The sequence below is a fragment of the Rattus norvegicus genome, chromosome 6 (genome assembly GCF_021556685.1).
Source record: "Rattus norvegicus strain SHRSP/BbbUtx chromosome 6, alternate assembly SHRSP_T2T, whole genome shotgun sequence".
NCBI classification, from domain to species: domain Eukaryota; kingdom Metazoa; phylum Chordata; class Mammalia; order Rodentia; family Muridae; genus Rattus; species Rattus norvegicus.
In genome coordinates this window covers 8,871,399-8,896,709 of record NC_141539.1, presented here as the reverse complement: position 1 = coordinate 8,896,709, position 25,311 = coordinate 8,871,399, and positions in this window count along the sequence as shown.

The following is a 25,311-nucleotide window of genomic DNA, read 5'->3' as shown; positions in this document are numbered from 1 at the left end:
TGAGAGTGATCCTGGCAGACCAGCTCTCTGCTGGCTGGTTTTGGGTTGGAGAACCATGGGACAGTCCCACCTCTGGGCTCAGATGGAGACTGGAAAGTTCTTGTCTTAGGCTGCCCTGTGGTTCCTACACCCTGTGTGCTCCCAATGGGTCTCTCTTTGGACAGTCAATGGAGAGAAAGTGGGTTCCTACTTGTGGCTTGTGGACTTAGGAAGGAGCATGCTCCTGGAAAATCAGTTCTCTGCTGGCAGGTTTTGGGACTGAGAGCTGTAAAGAAGCCTCAGCTCTGAGTGCAGATGGAGACTGGAAGGGTCCCGTCCCAGGCCACCCTGTGGCTCCAGCTTATCCTTCCCCTCTCTCTTCCACAAGATTTCCTGAGCTCTGTCTCATGATTGGCTGGGCTGTGGGTTTCTGTATCTCTTTCAATTATCTTCTGGGTGAAACCTCTTAGAGGACGTTTATGCAAGGATCCTGTCTGTAAGTATGACAGAATATCGTTTATAGGCTCTCTCTTTCATGGGTCTCAAGTTGGGCAAGTCATTGGTTGGCCATTCTTTCAATTTATGTTTAATATTTTGTCCTAGTGCATCTCATAGGCAGGAAAAATTGAGGGTCAAAAGTTGTGTGATTGGGTTACTGTGCCCATCACTTCATTGGAAGTTATAAGTTATAAGTTATATTCATTGCCTAGTTATAAGAGATTGTCTTTTTGGGTCCTTAGTAATTATTGTTAAGAGTCTTAGCTAGGGTAATTGCCATAGGTTCCTAAGAGTTTCTCTTGTCCTGTTTTTTTTAATTCATCCCGAAGATAAACTCCCAATCCCATTTTTCATTCCCAATTTTGTCTGCCTTCACCCTCCCCATACTAGATTTCTCATGTTCCCCTCCCAAACCCCTCTCTCACTTACTTCCTTCCATCCATCTACCTTGCTGTCTATTCTCTCTCTTAAAATATTCAAGCATCCCCACTTACATCCTGCTAGTTATTTAGATACATTGGGTCTGTGGATTATAGCATGATTATCCTGTAATTTATGATTAATATCCAATTATAAGTAAGTACATACCGTATGTGTCTTTCTAGTTCTGAGTTACCTCACTCAGCATGATATTTTCTATTTCCTTCATGTTGCTTACAAATTTCATGATGTACTAGTTTAATTCATGAGTAGTATTCCATTGTATAAGTGTACTAGGCTTACTTTATCAATTCTTCAATTCAAGGACATCTAGGTTATTTCCAATTTCTGACTACTACAAATAAAGCTGTTACAAACATATTTGAGCAAAAGTCCTTGTGATATGATGGAACATCTTTAGGATATATGCTCAGGAATGGAATAGCTAGGTCTTGAGGTAAAAATGGTCTCTCTATTTATCTATCTATCTATCTATCTCTCTCTCTCTCTCTCTCTCTCTCTCTCTCTCTCTCTCTCTCTCTCTCTGAGAAACCACAAAAAATGTTTCCAAAGTGGTTGGACAATTAGCTCTTCCACCAGCAACCCCAGAATGTTCCCATACTCTACATCTTCTCCAGAACGAACTGTCACTTGAGTTTTTGATCTTAGTCATTTTGATAGGTATATGATGGGATTTCAGAGTTATTTTGATTTTTATTTCTCTGATGAATAAGCACACTGAACACTGCTTTAAGTGTTTTTCTAATTCTAAAGACCCCTATCTTGAGAATTCTCTACCTACATACCCTACTTTTTTTTTTCGGAGCTGGGGACCGAACCCAGGGTCTTTAGCTTGTTAGGCAAGCGCTCTACAACTGAGCTAAATCCCCAACCCCATACCCTACTTTTAATTGAGTTATTTGGTTTGTCAATGTCTAATTTCTTGAGTTCTTTATATATTTTACATATCAGCTCTCTGTAAAACATTGGATTGGTAAAGACCTTTCCTATTCTGTAGGCTGCACTTTTATCATATTGATGTTATCATTTGCTTTACAGAATATTTTCAGTTTCATGAGGTTCACTTATTAATTGTTGATCTTAGAGCCTGAGATATTGCTGTTCTGTCCAGGAAGTTTTCTCCTATGTCAATGTGTTCAAGGGTATTCCTCATTTTCTCTTTTATATGATTTAGCATATTGGGTTTTATATTGAGGCCTTTGAGCCACATGGACTTGAGTTTTATTAAGGGTGATGAAGATGGATCTATGTGCATTCTTCTTCATGTACACAATGAGTTAGGTTGTGGAAATTTTATTCTATAATTTTGTTGAAAATATATTCTAGGCCTAGGAGGTAGGAATCTTCTTCTTCTATTTCTATTATTCATAGGATTGGTCTTCACATAGTACACCACATATCCTGGAAGTTTTGTGATATATATATATATATATATATATATTCAAATGGTATCCCCTTTCCAGGTTCCCTCCTCTCATATCCCCAATCCCCTTGCTTCTGTGAGGGTGTTCCCTCCCCACCCACCCACTTCCACCTCAACGCCCTGATATTACCCTATAATGGGGAAACAATCCTTCACAGGACCATGGGAGTCTATTCCTATTGTTGCCAGACAATGCCATCCACTGCTACATATGAGGCTGGAGTCATGGGTCAACCTATGTGTACTCTTTGTTTGGTGGTTTAGTCCCTGGGAGCTCTGGGGATTCTGGTTGGTTGATATTGCTGTTCTTCCTATGGGTATGCAAACTCTTTCAGCTCCTTCAATCCTTTCTCTAACTCTTCTATTGTGGTCTCAGAATACAGCAAATACATAGGCGAATGCCAGCAGCAAACCAATGACCTGAGAGCAGGACCCCTCTTGAAGGAATCAGAGAAAGGACTGAAAGAGCTTGAAGGGGCTTGAGACCCCATATGAACAACAATCCCAACCAACCAGAGCTTCCAGGAACTAAGCCACTACCCAAAGACTATGCATGAACTGACCCTGGGCTCCAACTGCCTAGGTAGCAATGAATAGCTTAGTAAGAGCAGTGGAAAGGGAAGCCCTTGGTTCTGCCAAGACTGAACCCCCAGTGAATATGATTGTTGTAGGGAGAGTGGTAATGGGGGGAGGTTTGGGAGGGGGAACATCCATATAGAAGGAGAGAGGAAAGGGTTAGGTGGATGTTGGCCTGGAAACCAGGGAAGGGAAAAACAATTGAAATGTAAATAAGAAATACCCAAGTTAGTAAAGATTGAAAAAAAAGAATAATCCTGGCTTCACAGAAGGAATTTGGTAGCGCTCCATCTGTTTCAATTTTGTGGAATAGGTTGTATAGTATTGGCAGGAGGTCTTCTATGATGGTCTGATAGAATTCTGCACTGACCCATCTGGACCTGGTCTCTTTTTGGTTGGGAGACTTTTATTGACTGATTCTATTTCTTTCAGAGTTGTGAGGTTGTTTAAGTGGTTTATCTGTTCCTTATTTAACCTTGGTACCTGGTATCTCTCTAGGAAATTGGCCATTTCCTCCAGGTTTTCAAGTTTTACTGAATATAGGCTTTTGTAATAGAATCTGATGATTTTTTTTTAATTTCCTCTGATTCTGTTGTTACGTTTCCCTTTTCATTTTTGATTTTGTTAATTTTGACACACTCTCTGTGTCCTCTGGTTAGTCTGGCTAAGGGTTTATCTATCTTGTTGATTTTCTCAAAGAACCAGCTTTTGGTTCTGTCGATTCTTTGTATAGTCCTTTTTGTTTCTACTTGGGTTATTTCAGCTCTGAGTTTGATTATTTCCTATCTTCTACCCCTCCTGGGTATATTTGCTTCTTTTTGTTCTAGAGATTTTAGGTGTGCTGTCAAGCTGCTGATATATGCTCTCTCTTGTTTCTTTCCACAGGCACTCAGAGCTATGAGTTTTCCTTATTGCACAGCTTTCATTGTGTTCAATAAGTCTGGGTATGTTGTATCTTCATTTTCATTAAATTCTAAGAAGTGTTAATTTCCTTCTTTATTTCTTTTTTGACCAGGTTATCATTGAGTAGAGCATTGTTCAACAGGATTGAGAGTTCATCTTGGTGGATTTTTCCTTTGATGAATATGAAGTGTCCTTCCTTATCTTTTTTGATGGCCTTTGGATGAAAATCGATTTTATTCGATATTAGATGGCTAGTCCAGCTTGCTTCTTCTGACCATTTGCTTGGAAAGTTGTTTTCTAGCCTTTCACTCTGAGGTAGTGTCTGTCTTTGTTTCTGAGGTGTGTTTCCTGTAGGCAGCAAAATGCTGGGTCCTCATTGCATGTCCAGTTTGTTAATCTGTGACTTTTTATTGGGGGATTGAGTCCATGGGTGTTGAGAGATATTAAGGAATAGTGATTGTTCCTTCCTGTTATCTTCGTACTTGGAGGTGAGATTATTATTGTGCACTTGGCTTCTCTTTGTTTTGTTGCAAAACAATTAGTTTCTTGCTTTTTCTAGGGTGAAGTTTGCCTCCCTGTGTTGGGTTTTACAATTTGTTATCTTTTGTAGGGCTGGATTTGTAGAAAGATATTGTTTAAATTTGGTTTTGTCATTGAATAACTTGGTTTCCCCATCCTTGTTAATTGAGAGTTTTGCTGGATACAGTAACCTGGGCTGGCATTTGTGTTCTTTTAGGGTCTGTATGACATCTGTACAGGATCTTCTGGCTTTCATTGTCTCAGGTGAGAAGTGATGTAATTCTGATAGGTCTGCCTTTATATGTTACTTGACCTTTTACCCTTATTGCTTTTAATATTTTTTTCTTTGTTTTGTGCATTTGGTGTTTCAACTATTATGTGATAGGAGGAGTTTCTTTCTGGTCCAATCTATTTGGAGTTCTTTAGGCTTCGTGTATGTTTACGGGCATCTCTTTCTTTAGGTTAGGGAAGTTTTCTTCTATGATTTTGTTGAAGATACTTACTGGTTCTTTGAGTTGGGAGTCTTCACTCTCTTCTATACCTATTATCCTTATGTTTGATCTTCTCATTGTGTCCTGGATTTTCTGTATATTTTGGGCCAGTAGCTTTTTCTGCTTTACATCATCTTTGAAAGTTGTGTTGATGATTTCTATGGAATCATCTGCTCCTGAGATTCTCTCTTCTGTCTCTTGTATTCTGTTAGTGATGCTCGTATCTATGACTCCTTGTCTCTTCCTCTGGTTTTCCATATCCAGGGTTGTCTTCCTTTGTGCTTTCTTTATTGCTTCTATTTCCATTTTTAATTCCTTCACCTGTTTGATTGTGTTTTTCCTCTAATTCTTTCATGGATTTTTGTGTTTCCTCTCTATAGTCTCCTACTTGTTTATGTTTTCCTGCATTTCTCTAAGGGAGTTTTTGAAGTCCTCCATCATCATGATCAACTGTGATTTTAAATCTAGATCTTGCTTTTCTGGTGTGTTTGGATATTCGGTATTTGCTTTGGTGAGAGAATTGGGCTCCAATGATGCCATGTAGTCGTGGTTTCTGTTGCTTGGGTTCCTGTGCTTGCCTTTCACCATCACGTTTTCCTGGTGTTACCTTTTTCTGCTATTTCTGACAGTGACTAGACTGTCCTATAGGCCTGTGTGTCAGGAGTGCTGTATACCTGTTTTTTTTTTTTTTTCATCCAGTTATGGGAAAAGAGTGTTCTGCTTTCAGGCGTGAAGTTGTTCCTGTCTACTGGTTTTCATCTGTTCCTATGGGTGTGTGTCCTGAGTCCACCAGGCAGGTAAGTTGAAGCAGAAAAGTTGATCTTACCTCTCGTCTTGGGCCTTAAGTTGCTCCTCTATGCTGGGTTTTAGCTCTCCGTGAGGGTAGCAACCAGAAGGGCCTGGCCTGCCTTCTCCCTGGTCACTGTGCACAGGGGGCCCAGATGGAACTAGGTGTTTTCCTGTAGAGTCAGAAATGTGAGCAGAGAGTAGTCTCCTCTGGCTTCCCAGGCATGTCTGCCCCTCTGAAGGTCTAGCTCTCCCTCCCGTGGGATTTGGGTGCAGAGAGCTGTTTGACAGGGTCCCTTCATATCTGGGTACAGTCCAGACTGCAGGGCTCTTGCAGCATGAGTGCCCCTATCTTCCTGTTTCCAGAGGCCCTATACAGTTTCCTCTTGGGCCAGGGATGTGGGCAATGGTGGGCAGTACTGGTGGTGTCTCCTGCCCTGCAGTCTCAGGAGTGCCCACACGTCTGTTGAGTTGGAATTTTGTGGGTGATTGAATTGAACCTGTTGATTGCTTTGGGGATAATGGCCATTTTTACAATTTTAATCCTGCCAATTCATTAGAATGGAAAGTCTTTCCATTTTCTGAGATCGTTGACTTCTTCCTTCAGAAATTTGAAGTTCTTGTCATACAGACATTTTACTTGCTTGGTTAGAGTCACACCAAGGTATTTTATATTATTTCTGACTATTGTGAAGGGTGTCATTTTCCTAATTTCCTTCTCAGCCTGTTTATCCTTTGAGTAGAGAAAGGCTATTGATTTGTTTAATTTTATTTCCGTCCACTTTGCTGAAGTTGTTTATCAGGGTTAGGAATTTTATTATGGAATTTTTTGAAGTCACTTTAGTATACCATCGTATCCTCTGCAAATAGTGATATTTTGACTACTTCCTTTCTAATTTGTATCCCTTTGCCCTCTCTTTGTTTTCTAATTGCTCTGCCTAGGACCTCGAGTATTATATTGAGTATGTAGGGAGAAAGTAAGCAGCCTTTTCTAGTTCCTGATTTTGTTGAGATTGCTTCAAGTTTTTCTCCATTTAGTTTGATGTTGGCTACTGGTTTGCTATACAGTGCTTTTAGTATGTTTAGGTATGGGCCTTGATTTCCTAATCTTTCTAAGACTTATTATGAAGGTGTGTTGAATTTTGTCAAATGGTTTTTTATCATATAATGAGATGTTCAAGTGAATTTTTTTTCTTTGAGTTTGTTTATATAATGGAATACATTGATAGATTTCTGTATATTGAACTACTACTTCATCTCTGGGATGAAGCCTACTTGATCATGGTGAATGATTGTTTTGAGGTGTTCTTGATTCAATTTGTGAGAATTTTATTGAGTATTTTTGCATCCATATTCATAAGTGAAATTGGTCTCAATTCTCTTTTTTTTTTTGGTGGGGTCTTCGTGTAGTTTAAGGATAAATATAAATGTGGCTTCAAAAAATGAATTGGGTACTGCTCCTACACTCTTTCTTTCTCTCTTTCTTTCTTTCTTTCTTTCTTTTTTTGGAATAGTTTGAAGAGTATTGGTGTTAGGTCTTCTTTGAAAGTCTGATAGAATTCTGCAGTAAACCAAGCTGGTCGTTGGCTTTTTTCTTTTGGGAGACTTTTACTGACTGCTTCTATTTCTTTCTATTTTTAGGGATTGGGGACTGTTTAGATGTTTTATCTGATTCTGATTTAACTTTGATACTTGGTATTTGTGTAGAAAATTGTCCATTTCATCCAAATTTTTCCAGTTTTGATGAGTATAGGTTTTTGTAGTCAGATCTGATAATATTTTGAATTTCCAGTTTGTGTTGTAATTGTAATGTCTCCCTTTCCATTTCTGATTGTGTTAATTTGCATACAGTCTCTGTGCCCTCTGGTTAGTCCAAGTAATGGTTTACCTATCTTGAGGATATTCTTGAAGAACCAGCTCCGGGTTTTGTTACTTTTTTTTTCTTAGTTTCTTTCTGCTCTGAGTTTGGTTATTTCCTATCTTCTACTCCTCTTGGGTATATTTGCTTCTTTTTCTTCTAGAGGTTTCAGATGTGCTGTCAAGCTGCTAGTGTATGCTCTCTCCTTTCTTTTTGGAGGTACTCAAAGCTATGAGTTTTTCTCTTAACACTGCTATTGTTGTATCCTGTAAGTTTAGGTATGTATTGTCTTCATTTTCATTAAATTCTAAAAGCTCTACAATTTCTTTATTTCTTTCTTGATCAAGTTATCATTGAGTAGAGCATTGCTCAGCTTCCATGTTTATCTGAGATTTCTGTTATTCTTGTTGTTATTGAAGACCAGCCTTAGTTTATGATGATCTGATAGGATAGATGGGATTATTTCAATCTTCTTGTATCTATTGAGTCCTGTTTTGTGACCAATTATATGGTCAGTTTTGGAGAAGGTACCATAAGGTGCTGAGAAGATGTTATGTTCTTTTATTTTAAGATGGAGTCTTCTATAGATTTATATTAAAGCCATTTGGATCTTAACTTCTGATAGTTTCTCTGTGTCTCTGTTTGATGTCTGTTTCCATGATCTGTCCATTAATGAGATTCGGGTATTGAAGTCTCCCAATATTATTGTGTGTGGCACATTGTATACTTTGAGCTTTTGTAAAGTTTCTTTTATGAATGTGGGAGCCCTTTTATTTGGACCATAGATGTTCAAAATTGAAAGTTCATTTTAGCAGATTTTTTTTCTTTGTTGTGTGTGAAGGGTCCTTTCTTATCTTTTTTGTTATAACTTTTGGTTGTAAGTTGATTTTATTCAGTATTAGAATGGCTAGTCCAGCTACTTTTTTTGTGACTATTTGCTAGAAAAATCTTTTTCTAGTCTTTTAGTCTGAGGTAGTGTCTGTCTTTGTCACTGTGATGCCTTTCCATTACGAACCAAAATGCTGGGTCTTGTTTTCATATGCAGTCTCTTAGTCTATGTCTTCTGATTGGGGAATTGAGTCTATTGGTATTAAGAGATATTAAGGAATAAAGATTGTTGTTACCTGTTATTTTTGTCATTAAAGGTGGATTATGTTTATTTGGTTATCATCTTTTGTTTTTTTTGGAACAAGATTACTTTCTTGCTTTTTCTAGTATGTAGTTTCCCTTCTTATGTTGGACTTTTCCATGTCTTATCTTTTGTAGGGCTGGATTTGTGGAAAACTATTATATAAATTTATTTTTTCATGGAATGTCTCAGTTTCTCCTTCTACAGTAACTGAGAGTTTTGCTGGATACAGTAGCCTTGGCTGGAATATATGCTTTTTTAGGTTCTGTATGACATCTACCCAGGATCTCCTAGCTTTCATAGTCTCTGTTGAGAAGTCTGGTGCAATTTTGATATGTCTGCCTTTATTTGTTATGTGACCTTTTTCTCTTACTGCTTTTAATACTCTTTTTTGTTTTCTGTATTTGTTGTTTTGACTATTATGTGATAGGAGGTATTTCTCTTCTCGGCCATTCTCTTTTGCTGTCTGTATCCCTTTTGTGTGTTCATGGGTATCTCTTTCTTTAGGTTCAGGAAGTTTTCTTCTATAATTTTGTTAAAAATATTTACTAACCCTTTAATTTGTGAATCTTCACACTCTTCTCTACCTATTACCTTTAGGTTTGGTCTTCTCATTACTTCCTGGGTTTACTGGATATTTTGATTTTGGAATGTTTTGGATTTTGTATTTTCTTTGACTATTGTGTCAATGTTTTCTATGGAACCTTCTACCACTGAGATTTTCTCTTACATCTCTTGTATTCTGTTGGTGATGCTTGCACCTATGATTTCTAATCTCGTTCTATCTCTACATTTTTCTTTCTTTGTGATTCTTTACTGTTTGAGTTTCCATTTTTAGATCCTGGTTGGTTTCTTCAGTTGTTTCAGCTTTTTAGTTGTTTTTTTTCTACAAATCTTTAAGGGATTTCTGTGTGTCCTTTTTAAGAGCTTCTATTTGTTTACTTGTCCTGTATTTCTTTAAGGGAGCTCTTTTTTTTCCTTCTTAAAGTCCTCTACAATAATGATGAGATGTGATTTAAATCCAGTGTATTGGGTTATTCATTAACTGCTGTGGAGGGAGAAGTGGGCTCTGATAATGTCAAGTAGTCTTAGTTTCTGTTGCTTAGGTTCTTGTACTTGCCTCTTGGTCATCTGGTTATCTCTGGTGTTAGTTGGTCTTGCTGTCTCTGACTTGAGCTTGTCCCTGCTGTGTGACTGAGAGCTTGTGACCTTAGGAGTGAAAGCATTCCTGGGAGACAAGCTCACTCTGAGAGGGCTTTGGGTATGGAGGGCTGTGAGACAGTGTTAGTTCTGAGCACAGATGGAGACAGGAAGGCATGCAAGGACTTTTTCAGTTTAACATTTTCTTTTAGAAGTATTGATTTCTTCTGTTGTATCTACTACACCGGAGATACTCTCTTCCATCTTTTGTATTGTCTTGCTGTTACTTGAGTTTGCAGATACTGTCGTCTCATCTAGGTTTGGTATCTCTAGGATTCTCTCAGAATTGTTTTATTTATTTATTTCCATTATCAGGTCTTTAACAGTTATTTTCATTCTCTTCACCTGTTTCTAGGTATTTTCCTATATTTTTAAGGGATCTATTCATTTTCTCTTTAAAGAAAATTATCTTTTTATCTTACCTTGGAAAGATTTTAAGTCATTTTCTTACACTTCAGCTATATTAGGATATCTGGGGCTTATGGTAGTAGGGTATCTGTGCTCTGATGGTACCACATTGCACCTTTTCTTTTTGAGCATGTTCATATTCGGGCCTTTAGTCACATGGTTGTCCCTGGAGCAGACATGCCACTAGGGGTGTAGGCATAACTGTGGATGAGAAAATGAAGTGCATGGGAACAGGTGCAGTTCCTGCTGTTGAGTGTGCATTATGGAGGCATGGGTATTGTTACATGGTAGTTACTGGGGCTGGCAGGCTTTTAGGAATGTAAGCAGAATTGTGGACTGTAATTGGTGTGCAGGGGTATATGGATCAGTTCGCTGGTACTGGGTATGCCTAAGGGAACCTTGTGGGCAATCTGGTTGTCCCTGACACCAGAAGCAATATAGTATCATTTTGTTGTACACTTCTAGTTATTTAGTCATTCCACCTGGAGACATTTTTTACATGAGGATATGACAAGCTCATGTTTGAAGTAGGGCATGATGGAAGGAAGAAATTGTTACAAGTGTCTTTGTAAAAGTTAATCTTCTGTGACAATTTTCCAAAAAGAAAACTATGAGCTATAAAATAGTAAACATCAATATAATAACAATAAAAAGTTAGAATAATATTATTAAACTATTTTCTATCATGAAGTTGAGAGCAACAACATAAAACCTTAAAAAATATGGAGCGAAAATTCTGACAATCTCAAGATCACATCTTGACATTTGAAACAGAAAGGTGGAACAAAATGGATTAGAGTTACTCTGGGGAAAGTAAATATTTCAAAATAAATAAGAAAAATCATATTGGATGGGATAAACAAATATTTCAAACTTCTTTCATGAGATAAAACAGCCTGAATATGAAAAGAATGACTTAGTAAATTATTAAGATGCAGTTATGTATAGCATATCATTTCTGAATTATGGGAGTTTTAATCTGCTTTGGCTAAGCATTCTCTTTGTAAGATAATGTATGAAAAAATAAGACAAAATAATTTAAAAATGGAACACTTGTTTGAGATGACATTCCAATATACTTTTACATAGATTCTGAGAACTTTTCTCACTCAGCACTCCAGTACACTTTAATACAAATTCTGAAAACATTCCTCACTCAGCACTCCAGTAAACTTTTACATAGACACCAAAAATATTCCTCACTCATTTTTGTAGTCAAATATAACCAGACTAATGAGTCTCAAATGATTAGAATTGGAAACTGGCTAACACATCAAGTCAAGAAGCACTTAAGTCATAATTACCTGAGTTACACATTTTAAAGATAATTTTTCCTCAAATATGTCCTTTTTTCCCTCTCTGCTTTTATGAAGCTAAACTTGCCTTTTACATTGTCTCTAGGTCTATCCTTTCATTTCTGCACCTTTGCATTTAGGCTTTTTAAAGCTTTGAAGAAGTGAAAATATTTATTGAATGTTTAATGTGTGCTAGGATTTATTCATGCCCTTATAGTCTTTTGTCTTATTGTTTCCATCAAGGCCTCTACCCGTATGGAAATTTTTCTCACCATTTAGCTTTAGGATCCACTGATTTTCCTTTGCCTTTTATTTAAAAAGTACTTTCATTCACTAAAGTAATTTAAAGGCATAGAGAAGCACATGAAGAATGTTCCTGTATCTATCACCAGCTTCCTGAATGTCATTTCTCTATAACATTACAGCCCCAGAGTACTGCTCTAGGGCTCCAATCACCACATTTTCATCTAAGAAGTAACTGATATGAATTTGTCTTTTTATATATAACAATCTTTATATTGTTTTACATATTTCAAAATGTAAATAATGTTATTAAAATTTCTGTGACATTTTTCATAAAAATATGCTTATTCTAATGCTAGATTTACACTTGCAGAAATGGCTTACTCAAAAATTGATTGCATATAAGCCATGTAATAATATAATGAGTATATGATAAATACAATAAATAATGAAGTATAGTAATTCTTTATATCTGTTCTCTTCTTCTTTTAACAAATAATCATTATTTTTTAAGATTAGAATTGTGAATTGATGTCTACATGCAGGTGAGTGCAGGCACAAGATAATGCAAGACCTGTTATTGGGCAATGAAAAAAAAAGGCAGGGGCAAAGTTTTTGTAAGACAAAAGAGATGAGAAAGAAAGAAGATGGAGGAGGAGAAAGAAGATCCACACCCTTGTGGATTTAATAGCCATAGGTAGCTATGAATATCTTGTAAGGGTTGGATAATTACAGGACAATTTGTCTTATCTAGATGGGCAGTTTAGATCAATATCAATTGGCTCTGAGTTTTTCGTGATGTTTTGTGGAGAGAAAATTTACTGGCATAAATCAGATTGATAAAGTACAAACTTCTAGAGTTTTGATGTTATGGGAATATTGGGAATTGAGGCTATAACCGCAAGAGGTGAATGGCTGAATGGGGCTGGTATGGTGGCCACCCATGCCATGGGAACTAGAAAAGTGGTTGCTTCTAGGGCTACCCATGGTGGTGAGATTGTTGCAGGGCCCAGAGAATAGGCAACAGCATGGATTAGAAATGGGGGTGGATGGTGCTGGAGAGATGGATCAATGGTTAAGAGAACTGATTGCTCTTCCAGAGACCCTACGTTCAATTCCCAGCAATCACATGATGGCTCACAACCATCTCTAATGGGATCTGATGCCCTCTTCTGGTGTGTCCAAAGATAGCTACAGTGTACTTACATATAATAAACTAATCTTTACAAGAATAAATTGGGAATTTAGTGGGTTAGGTGGAGATGATTTGCTGATTGAGGTGAAAATACCCTGCAGATGCCATGTGGCCCACCAATGCTTGATATAGTGGTATATCTATTTTAATTATTTATCACAACATAGAATGACATCATTTATTCTCTTTCCCTTTCTTTTCCTTTCCTTTCCCAAATTTGTCCACAGATTCCTGTTCTCACTCCCTTTCAAGATCATGGCTTCTTTTTATTAAATTGTTTTTACATATATGTGCATGTTTAAATCTAAAACTACAACCTGTTCAGTATAAATAATTACTTATGCATTTATGTTTTCAAAGTTTGTTTTTGATTTTGCATAAAAACTGGTATCCTTTTCTTTGGGGAAAATTTCTCATATTCTCAATAGTTCTTAGTTAACTGTAGGTCTTTGTTTAGGGTTGAAGCCTTATAAAGATTCCTTATTCGTGTTAACATGCCTTTTGATGTCTTTATTTACAGGTGATGTTAGCCTTAAAACAGGATTCTGCTCTGTAGCCTAGACTGGACTGAACCTAAGTGGCAATTCTTCTACTTCAGTTTCCCAAGTTCTGGGATTACAGGTTTGCATCATTGTTCACATAAGATAACAAACTGTGCATTTTCAGTTCTGCCAACAATCTTGCTTGCACCTTACTATTAAAAGGCAGGATGTGTACTTGAATGCATTTAAGTGGAATATGTGTTTGATTATGAGTAGGCAGAAATTACATCAGTGTGTGTGGTTGATCCTGTTTGAATAGTAGCAGGAAGTAGGTAGCAATGTCAGTTTTGCCTTTATAAACACCTCACTAATGTAATTAGAAACTGTGTCTTGTGAGTACTCTGGGATGAAGGCTTGTTGCCATGAGTATCTGGCACATGTATGTGAATAAAATCTTTCCTTTGTTAAAATTTATTCATGGTTAGAGTGGTGAGTCTCTGAGTAACCTGAACTCATAACAGATCATTTAGCATTTCTGTTGCCATTGTCAGGAAATGAATATTTTAGACATGAATTTTTAAGTTTAACCTAAGAGATCAGAATTAAGGTTGAGTTCTTCATGACCATCTTATTCTACCAAAATATAAATGAACATATAGCATTTCTAAGGTAATATTTATGCTCTAAACTATTCTGAGTATAAAATACTAACTATAATAATAATGATGATGGTGATGATGATGGTGGTGGTGATGATGATGATGATGATGATGCTAATAAATAAGCCACATAGCTAGTTTTCTCCTTTGTTTCACCATGATGTCTGTACAGGCACCAGTTATTTCCAAGTCTAATAGTTTTATTTCAAATGTCTATAATGGGTAATTTAATTAAAAGTAGCCCACCGGGATGAAAACATTTGGGTCAAAGAATTGGCCAAGAAAATAATTGTAGTTTTCAGGTTCGTTTGTTGTTTTATAATTTTTTTCTCCCCTGTACAATAAACAATAGTTTAGCAATGTAACCAAGGCTAGACTACAACTCAACCTCATCCTCCTTCCTGTCCAGATACCAGGTGATACTTCATGGCTTAGTTCAGGTATTTCAATATGGCTCATTACCACTCTTGAATATTATATTTTTTCATGTTCTTTGACATCTAGGCTATATGTCAACTTTGTACAGGCTGGATTCAGTTTGCAAGAGGAAACCTCAATTGAGAAAATTTAACTGATTGGTCTGTTGGCAAACATGAGGAACATTTTCTTGATTGATGATTGATGTGGGAAGGTCCATTCAAAAGAGAATGCTGTAACCTCCAGGTTAGTGGTGAGTAAGCTGTGATAACTAAACCAGCAATCAGCATTCCTTCTGTAAGCAGAGGTGCTTATCGGTCATCAAAAACCTTTTTTAGCAGACTAAATTGTCAAGTAACTGCAAAGTTATATTCAAAACTATTGCGCTAAGGACAAAACTTTCTACTTCACTACTCCAAAATTTGAGTAAATTTTCTTATGTATGAATGAAAGAGAGAGAGAGAGAGAGAGAGAGAGAGAGAGAGAGAGAGAGAGAGACTTGCAGAAACAAGAGAACAACCTAATCTCAGGTGTTGTTTCTCAGATGCTGTCTTTTATCTACCCTGTAATTCATTTCCTTTTGATATTGAGTTTAGGACCTGGAGCTTGCCCAGCAGAATAGTCAGGCAGCCCTAGAAACAAACTTGTCTCTGTTTCTGCAGTCATGAGATTAAAAATGTATACTCCTGTGAGGGGCTTTTTAAAATGTGGATTCTGAGTTCAAACCAAGAACCTCAGGGCCTCATTCTTTCATGACATCTCTCAGCAGAAAGATACCTGTTTAAAGTTTGGATAATCCTTATGGACTGTTCCAGTCAGCTTGGCTGGTACAATTTTTTTTTATTATTGGCTGTTTGCTGATAACAAAGTCGGTATAAAGAAAACTCATATCCTATTGTATTGTAGACTCATATTATCATTTAACATATTTAATAAAAAGGGAAAGATTGACATTCACAGGATAGGATCACTTAGAAAAGAATTGCTCTACTTTAAAAGGTAACAATTTGCCCACTAATAAATGCTGATATCTAGTTAAAACAGAGAATTATTCAAATTCCCAAGGCTGGAAATATTAGCAGCTAAGCAAAGATTGTATTTTCTAATCTAAAAATGCCATAGGACAGGTATAGTTGCACTTAATATTTTATGTCTCTGAATATAATTTTTCACCTCTGCCAAAATTACTTTTTGGGCTTAGAATTAGTTCCTCCTCATTTTTGCAAAAGACACAAAATGTATATATGCATGGTTTCATGAACTAATCCTTCACTTCTCTCAATTTTGGAGATGATTATACACATTAGAATGATTGGGAATTGCAATGTCAAATAACTAATGAACTCTAGCTTTAATAAATAAGTTTAATAAAGCACTAATAAATGGTATCTCATGAAACCTAAAAGTCAAGTCAAAGGACACTGACATCAGGACGAAATGACTGTCTAGATATTAGGCAAAGATCTTCATTAATGCTACATCTGACAGAGGGATATCCAAAATAATAAAATATTCAAGAAGTTTGACTTCCCTATCCAAATAGCTCAATTAAAAGTGGGGTACAGAGATAAACATGCAGTTTTCAACAGAATCCTGAATCCCATCTTACACCCATCAGAATGACTGAGATCAAAGACTCACATAACAGCACATGCTGGTGAGGATGTGCAGAAAAATAAATACTCCTCCATTGCTGGTACAAGTATAAATTTGGAAATGACTTGGTTTTTCAGAAGATTGTATAGTTTTAATTCAAGTTCCAGTTATACCACTCCTGGGCATATAACCAAAGTAATGCTCCACCATTCTACAAGGACATTTACTCAACTGTGTTCATAGCAGTGTTATTTGCATAGCTGGAACAACCTACATTTCTCTCAACTGAAGAATGGATACAGAAAATATGGAGTATCTGCAAAATGAATTACTACTCAGCCATTAAAAGCATAGCCATCATAAATTTTTATATGGCAAATGGATGAAAATAGAAAATATCATTCTCAGTGAGGTAACTCTGACATAAAATGGCATGTATGATAGTTACTCACCTATAAGCAGCTATTAGCCATAAAATATAATCAACAAGGATAAACAAGCTATAATCAACAGACCCAAAGAAGCCAAATAACAAAGAGGGCACAAGAGAGGATTTTGAATCTTTCTTTTAAGGGGAAATGAAGTAGATATTGGAAATCAATGGAAATGGAAACTGGGTGGAAGAGCAGATGTGGAGGAGAACAGGACAGGGTGGGGATATAATGTAGGGCAAGCAGGGGAGAGAGAAGGGGGATTGCTTGGAGAAGGGCAATTTCTTAAGATGTGGTAGAGACCTGGGATGGGAAGAGGTTGCAGAAGGCAAAACTGTCCTCTGAGAGACTTTCCTGCAGTCAATGGGAAGAGACGCAGAGACTCAAATCAAAACAGTAGGTGGAGATCAGGGAGTCTTCTGGAATAGTTGACAAAAAGATTGAGGGACCTGAAGACAATGTGGACTCCAAAGAAGATCAACAGAATCCACTAATCTGGACACCAGAGTACTCCCAGATACTAAATCACAAACCAAAGAGCAAGCATGGACTAGACCTAGGCCCTATGCAAATGTGTAGTAGATGAGCAGCTTGGTCTTCATGGGTTTTTCTAAACAATTGGAGCAGAGGTTCTCCATTATCTGCCTATCTGCTTGTGGATCCCATGCCCTTAAATGGACAGCCGTGTCTGACCTCAGTCAGAAATGATGTGCTGGGTGGGGAGGGAGATTGACACTCTAAGAGGTCTTCCCTTTCAATGGAGAAGGGGAAAGGGAAATAGGGGAAGGACTTGAGTGCCAGGCTACTTACTGGGAGTAAAGGAAGGCTGATATTAGGTTGTAAAGGAAATAAATAAATTTAATAATAAGATTGAGCATTACAGTGCCAAATAGTTAATGGATCTCTAATTGTATTAAAATTATTTTTCATAGAAATAAGTAATTTTACTTAAAATTTATGTTTAACTTTGAATGTCAAAGCAAGTGATTGAAATATTTTCCTATTATTGAAAATGGATTTTTTCTCATATAATATATTCTAATTACAATTTCCTCTCCCTATACTTCTCCCTGCTCCTCTCTACTTGCCCTCCCATTCAGATCCACTCCTTTTCTATCTCTCATTAGAAAACAATCAGGCATCTATGGGAATACATAAGATAACATAAATATCATCATAATATAACAGTACAAAAATGAACACATCAGAACTGGACAAATCAAACAGGACAATAATTAATTGTAAATTTTATATGTATATGTGTATACATGCTCATATGAATATGTTGATGTTGGTGTGTATGCACTTATGTGTTTAAATGTGTGAAAGCCAATGTTAATGCCCAGTTTTCTCAATTTCCTCCTCAATTTCTCTCTAACTTACTTTCTGAGGCTGGGTCCTTAACAGAACTTAAAGTTCCCTGATTTGTCTAGGCTGGCTACATATAGGCTTTAGGAATTCTCTTGTCTTCAGTACCCCAGCACTGGGCTAAGACACACACCATCCACTCCACTAAACTTTTACGTTGTTACTGGCTTTTATATCTTAAATTGCCTCTACATGCTTGCATAGTAATTACTTTATCAATTGAGTTATCTTTCCAGATTACCAAATTATGAACATTTGATTCAATATTTTTCTCTCCTAAGACATCTCCAGGTTGGTGAGAGGATTGTTACATGGACTAAATTATGTCTGAATATTCTGTTTGCAATATTGGACTCCTTTTTGTTCAGTGACTCTACACATCAAGGTTTCGTTTAGTTCTTTATAAACACCTATTGCCTATCCCTATTTATATCATCTGCCTTATTGCCTGAGAATAGCAAATGCTTTCAAGAGTGACTTTCTGATTTCTGACTTTCTGATTCTGTCACAAAAAGTCTAAATTTTTGCCTAGCTTCCCTAGTTGCTTTTTAAAAAATATAAATTCACAAAGCCATTTATATTACATCTTCTTGTAAAATAATGTTTTATTTACAGAAAAATCAAAACCCAAACAAGTTTTTATAAACTCTCTTTTACTTAATTCTCATTACTACTCTAGCTTCACAATGAAACATATTCTTTGGGCCATCAGCTATACTAGTATGTTGGTGAACTTTGATGTTATTATTTTGTCTATATTTCTCCTTCCTCAATTTTACATGGTGCCTTCTTACTCCCATAATTACCATTTAAATATGTCATTGAAAGATGTCACATATAGACATCAGAGACAGAGGTCCTCAAATGAAGTCTCATCCCACCCTCTGTCTGACGCCTTTGCGAAGCTTACTTCCTTTTTTCTGTATATGTACGTTTATTTGTTCTGTACTGCCCATATATGTAATCTCTACAGCACAAGCATCTCATTTTTTTTTTTTTTACTGTGTGGCTTCAAACTCTAGATAATGCTATTCACATGTCACACTCTCATTTTGTGTTATACATGCAAATGAAATGCTATTCAGTGTCACATTCCTTTCTATGCAAGCTAGATCACTCTCACATATTTTAGTAGATTCTGTACAATGCCTTTATAATCTGAAGATTATTCTCACTAATATATGAAGTATTTAACCAATCAAATGCCACAGACTCTCAGGTGAAATATACTGACATAAAAATTTTGGGTTTTCTTTAAACTATTCTTGTATTAGAATTACAGCTTTCTTAGCTTTTTTGTAGTATGTAAAGTATCACCACGGGTGGGATAACTCTAAAGACATTATATGGTAACAGAGTACCATAGTTATTGTTGAGGTTGGGAAAAGAAGACTGTCTTTATTTTTTAAATAAATAAAATAGACTTATTTATTTTAGATTTATTTATTTATTGTAATTTGTTCCTTTGGGGGGATTAATGAAGAGTGTGCTGTAGCACAAATAAAGGTTGGAGAAGAACTTGTGGTAGTTGATTTTCTCTTTCTGCTGTGAGACTTCATGATGCAAGTTATCAGATTTGGTAACAGATACTTTACTCACTGAGCAAACTTGCTGGCCTGGGGTCACTATCTTACTGACATAAGACTCATCCACCTTTTCTTGTCTTTTGCATCATTTTCTGAGATTTAAATCAATCAAGATTAGGTGTGTATGCTTCTCTTTATGCAGAGACTATAAATAGCATTTTTCATAAGAGAAATTGTCCTTCCTTGTTATGGTTCAATGTTTATATTAGTTTCTTTTTTATTACTGTTATAAAATGCTACTACCAAGCATTAGTTCCTTTTTTATTACTGTCATAAAATGCTACTTCCAAGACCCTTAGTTAGGGTTTTGTTGCTGTGAAGAGACACCATGGCTATAGCAACTCATAAAGAAAAACAATCTAGGAATGCCTTACATGTACAGAGGTTTAGTTCACATCTTCATGACATAAAGCATGTCAGCCTGCAGATAGACATGGTTCTGGAGAGGTAGCTGAGAGTTCTACATCTGAAATGGCAGGTAGCAAGAAGAGTGAGACATTGGACCTATTTTAAGCTTCTGAAACATCAAAGCTAACAGCCTGAGATACACCTCCTCCAAAAGACTGAACCTATTCCAACAAGGCCACATCTCCTAATAGTGTTACTTCCTATGAGCCTAAGAGGGCTATTTTCATGCAAACTACCACACCAAGGTAACTTAGAGGAACAAAAACCTAAGTTGAGTTTATAGTTACAAAGGGATAGTGGGGGTGCATGGCAACAGTAGGCATAATTGGAGTTGGAAGTGAGAGGTGAGGGCTCACGTCTCAAAACAAGAAGGAGAGAGGAGAGAGGAGAGAGAGAGAGAGAGAGAGAGAGAGAGAGAGAGAGAGAGAGAGAGAGAGAGAGAGAGAGAGAGGTGGGGGGAAGGGAGAGAGGAAGGGAGGGAGGGAGAGGGAAGAAGAGGGAGAGGGAGAGAGAGGGAGAAAAGGAGAGTAGAAATGGTAAGAAAGCTTAAACTCTCAGAATGCCTATAGGATACTTTTTTTCCAGTAAGGTCACACTTTTTAAGCTTTCCTAAGCAGTGTCACTAACTCGGATTCACATGAGCTTATGAGGGACAGTCTCATTCAAACTATCATCATGTTAAAAACTATTTCCTAAGTTTCTATTGAGAGGAATGAGGTAGGCTGATTCCATGATAGGCTTCAAATTGGCATTTAAGGAGATTAGGCCTAAATTTCTTTTTCCAAGAACCAGGCAAACCAGTTACTGGGGAAAACCACCCAAAACAAACAAACAAACAAAACGGAGACAAACAGGATTCAGGCAGTTGTCAGAAGCTGCCCCACTACCTGGCCTGAGGCAAGGACAATGAGTCAGCAGCAGTTTCCTGATTTCCCCAGTAATAGTTTTCAAGTAATAGTTATGGAGCTGAAATTTTCAAAGAGATGGACACAACAAATTAAGATAGATATCATCTACCCAGGAATTCCCCTAATGTGTTCTAAATTGGGCCTAAATGCTCACTTCAGGATCTCTCTATCTTGGTAATGGGAGATTCCAGCACTTGCAGAATAAAGCACTTTTCTTGTTTACATACTATTTCAGTCAGGGATATCATTCTTCAGCAAATTATAGACCCTCACACTATTTTGATAAGGACAATCAAACCCCCAAATATGCAATCTATTTTGCTCTGTACAGCTAAACAGACAATTATGGCTTAAGTACCATGAAATGCTTGGTAATGTAACTTACCTGCCAATTTGGAGACAACAGTGCAACAAGTTTTCATGTGGATGTGAATATTAGGATTTTTGCCCCACAAAGTAAAATATAATACTAGAGCAATATTTTCTGGATATAAATATGTCAGCATTTATGTTTCTTTTCATATGTGCTAGATATTGTATATAATTGTCATGAAATGTCCATGTTTTCCTGCAAAGATTCTCAAGCATAGGAAGAAATCTAAACTCGTGTACACTGTTTGTATAGTTGGAAATGTTGAGAAATTGTACTTATGGAGAAAAATTCTTTTGTAAAATATAATTTGTATTACATGAAATCTGATGAAATGACTTATTAAATAACTATCTTAATTAATTTTTAGCATGTGATGTGATTTGCTAATCAAACAACACCATAATTAGGCAAAATCACTGAAGAACTTTATCATAAATTGTTAGAAGTAGAAAAACATGTCTTGAATCATAAAGAAAGTCAGTTATTGTTTTCTCTCTTCCCATTATGTAAACTCAAATGTTTGAGTTTGTCATGTAATGTGGCCATGTGATTGCTGTCTACATATCAGTAATATTTGCATATATATTCTATATTCTGGTCATTCTCCTTTTTACATTCTCTCATTTCAGTTCTTCATTCTCATATTTGCTAGATTTTATTATGTTTAATGGTTCAAAGAGTATAACTCAGGTAATTTTTTTAATCTTGGGTTTAGAATACATTTTGGAGTTGGGTAGTGTCAGCACTGTACTCAACTGAATACAATATCTTTCTTCTCTCAGAATCTGTGTGTAGCCAAAAGACTATCAGTATGTGGTAGGGTCTTTAAGTCTCTTTCCTTCCACTGGTGACTGTTACATGGGACTTACTTCGGTGTATATATTGTTGTATCCACAGCTACTCTGAGTTTATGGTTAACATAGCCATGTCCTGATTACAAGATAGTATATTGCAGCTATTCTCTCCATCTTCTGACTATTACATTTTTTCTTACGTTCTTATAATATTTTGTCCCTTTGGCCACAGCAATGTTTTTTACCCTCAAAGTGATGATATCCACATCTTGTCTATGGCTCAGCTGGCAACATTTTTTTCATAGAATCTTACACAGGCATAGAAATTTGCATGTATTCATGTTTACTACAAGGAGAGGGTTCTATATTTATCGTTGAAAGTAGCACTTGTCTGTGGGTCTAAGCAAGGACTAAAGCTGTGTCACTTCAGTTAAGCAGTTGCCAATTCTCAGAAGCATATGTTAGAGGCCCTATCCATCACATCTTTAAGTCTCAGTTCTCAAACTAGTGGAGATGTGACAGTTCTTACCTCATTGACTTTCTGTTTTCTGTGACCACATAGATCTGTCAACTTCATTCCTTTTGTCACTCATCTTTCCTCCACCACAAGTCAGTTATTTCAGACTTGTTTTTTATTTGCCTGGTGACTGCACATTTTCAAGTAAATGTGTAAGGAGGAGAATGTTACTTCATAGGGACATGCTTTTTGAAATAAGCATAGCTGATAGTTGCATAATATAGTAGTGGAATCTTTTTGGAAAGTAACCTGTCACTCAGTAACAATAAACTTCATATATCTTAGCTTCTTGCTAGTCCCTATATCTTCTATCACTCATCAATTTTTTTCTGGCACTTAATTATTTTTTCCCATTTTTCTATTGGATATATTCTAAATCTAAATTTCAAATGTTATTCCCCTTCCTGCTTTCCCCACTTGGAGCCCCTATCCCATCTTCCACTCCCTGCCTCCATGAAGGTGCTCCCTATCCCACCAACCCACTCCATTCTGCATCCCTGCCCTGACATTCCCCTATACTGGGCATCGAGCCTTCACAGGATCAGGATCCTCTCCTCTCACTGTTGCTCAACAAGGCCATCCTCTGGTACATATGTGGCAGGAGCCATGGGTTACTCCATGTGTACTCTTTCGTTGGTGATTTAGTACCTGGAAGCTCTGGGGTATCTGGATATTTGATATTGTTGTTCTTCCTATAGGATTGCAACTCCCCTTAGCTACCTCAGTACTTCTCTAACTCCTCCATTGGACACAGTGTTCTCAGTCCAGTGGTTTGCTGCAAGCATCCACCTCTGTATTTGTCGGGTTCTGCCAAGCCTCTCAGGAAACAGCTTTATCAGACTCCTGTCAGCATGCACCTCTTGGCATCCCCAATAGTGACAGGGTTTGGTGACTGCATTTGGGAGGGATCCCCACCTGTGGCAATCTCTGGAATGCCTTTACTTCAGACAAAGAATGCCACACTTTTTCTCCTTATTTCCTCTGAGGAGTATATTGTTTCTTCTTTGAAGAAGTACTGAAGCATCCACACTTTGGTCTTTCTTCTTGAGCTTCATGTTGCAATAAATTTTTCCTTTGGGACAAATATCCCCTTATTAGTGAGTGCATATCATGTGTGTTCTTTTGTGTTACCTAACCCAGGATTATATTTTCTAGTTCCATCCATTTGAATGGAACTAGAATTTAAGAACTTCATGAGGTCATAGTTTTTGATAGCTGAGTAGTACTCCATTGTGCAAATGTACCACATTTTCTGTGTCCATACCTCTGTTGAAGGACATCCAGGTTTTTTCAAGATTTTGGCTATTATAAATAAGGCTGCTATGAACACAGTGGAGCATGTGCCCGTGTTATATGTTGGAACATCTTTTTGGTATAGGCACAGGGTTGCTATAACTGGGTCCTCAGATAGTATTATGTCCAATTTTCTGAGTAACCTCCACAGACTGATTTCCAGAGCGGTTGTACCAGCTTGCAATCCGACCAACAATGGTGGAGTGTTCTTTCTCCACATAACTGCTAACATTTGCCTTTTCCTGAGTTTTTTATCTTAGCCATTCTAACTGATAAGAGGTGGAATCTCAGAGTTATTTTGATTTGCATTTCAATGACTAAGGATGATGAACATTTCTTTAGGTACTTCCGGACATGTGAGATTTCTCAGGTGAGAATGCTTTTTTCAGTACTCTAGTCCATTTTTTCATAGAGTTAATTGATTCTCTGGACTCTGACTACTTAGTTTATAATTATATAATATATATTATATCCTCTATGTGATATAGGATTGGTGAAGATCCTTCCCCAAGTTGTTGTTTGGAATTTTGTGTTACTGACAGTCCTTTGTATTACTGAAGATTTACAATTTTATGAGGTCCCACTTGTTGATTCTTGATCTTAGAGCATAAGCCATTGTTGTGTTGTTCAGGAAATTTTCTCTGTGCCCATGTTCAAGACCTTTCCCTCCTTTCTCCTCTGTTAGTTTTAGTATATCTGATTTTATGCATAAGTCCTTGATATACTTCGACTTGAGGAGATAAGTACGGAATGATTCACATTATTATATATGCTGTCTGCCAGTTGAACCAGTACCATTTGTTGAAAATGTTATTTTTTCCACTGGATGGTTTTATTTATCTCCTTTGTCAAAGACCAAATGACCATAAGTGTGTGACTTTATTTCTGAGTCTTCAATTCTATTCTTTTGTTGTACGTCCATGTCTGTATACAAATACCATGTAGTTTTCATCACTATTGTTCTGTAATATAGCTTAAGATTAGGGATGGTCATAACCCCAGAACTCCTTTTATTGTTGAGAGTAGTTTTTGCTATCCTGGATTTTTGTTATTCCAAATGATTTGCAAATTGCTCTTTCTAACTCTGTAAAGAATTGAGTTGGAATTTTGATGGGGATTACATTGAAGCTGGAGATTGCTTTTGTCAGAATGGTCATTTTTACTATATTAATCCTGCCAATCCATGAGCATAGAAGATCTTTCCATCCTCTGAGATCTTCTTCCATTTCTTTCTTCAGAAAGTTCTTGTCATATAGATCTTTAACTTTGCTTGGTGAGAGTCACTGCAAGGTATTTTATACTATTACTGACTATTGTGAACTGTGTCATTTCCCTAATTTCTTTTTTCTGCCTGTTAATCCTTTGAGTACACAAAGGCTACTGATTGGTTTGAGTTAATTTTATATCCAGCCATTTTGCTGAAATTGATTTTCAGGTTTAGGAGTTTTCTGGTGGAATATTTTGGGTCACTTACGTATACTATACTGTCATCTGAAAATAGTGATATTTTGACTTCTTCCTTTCCAATTTGTAAC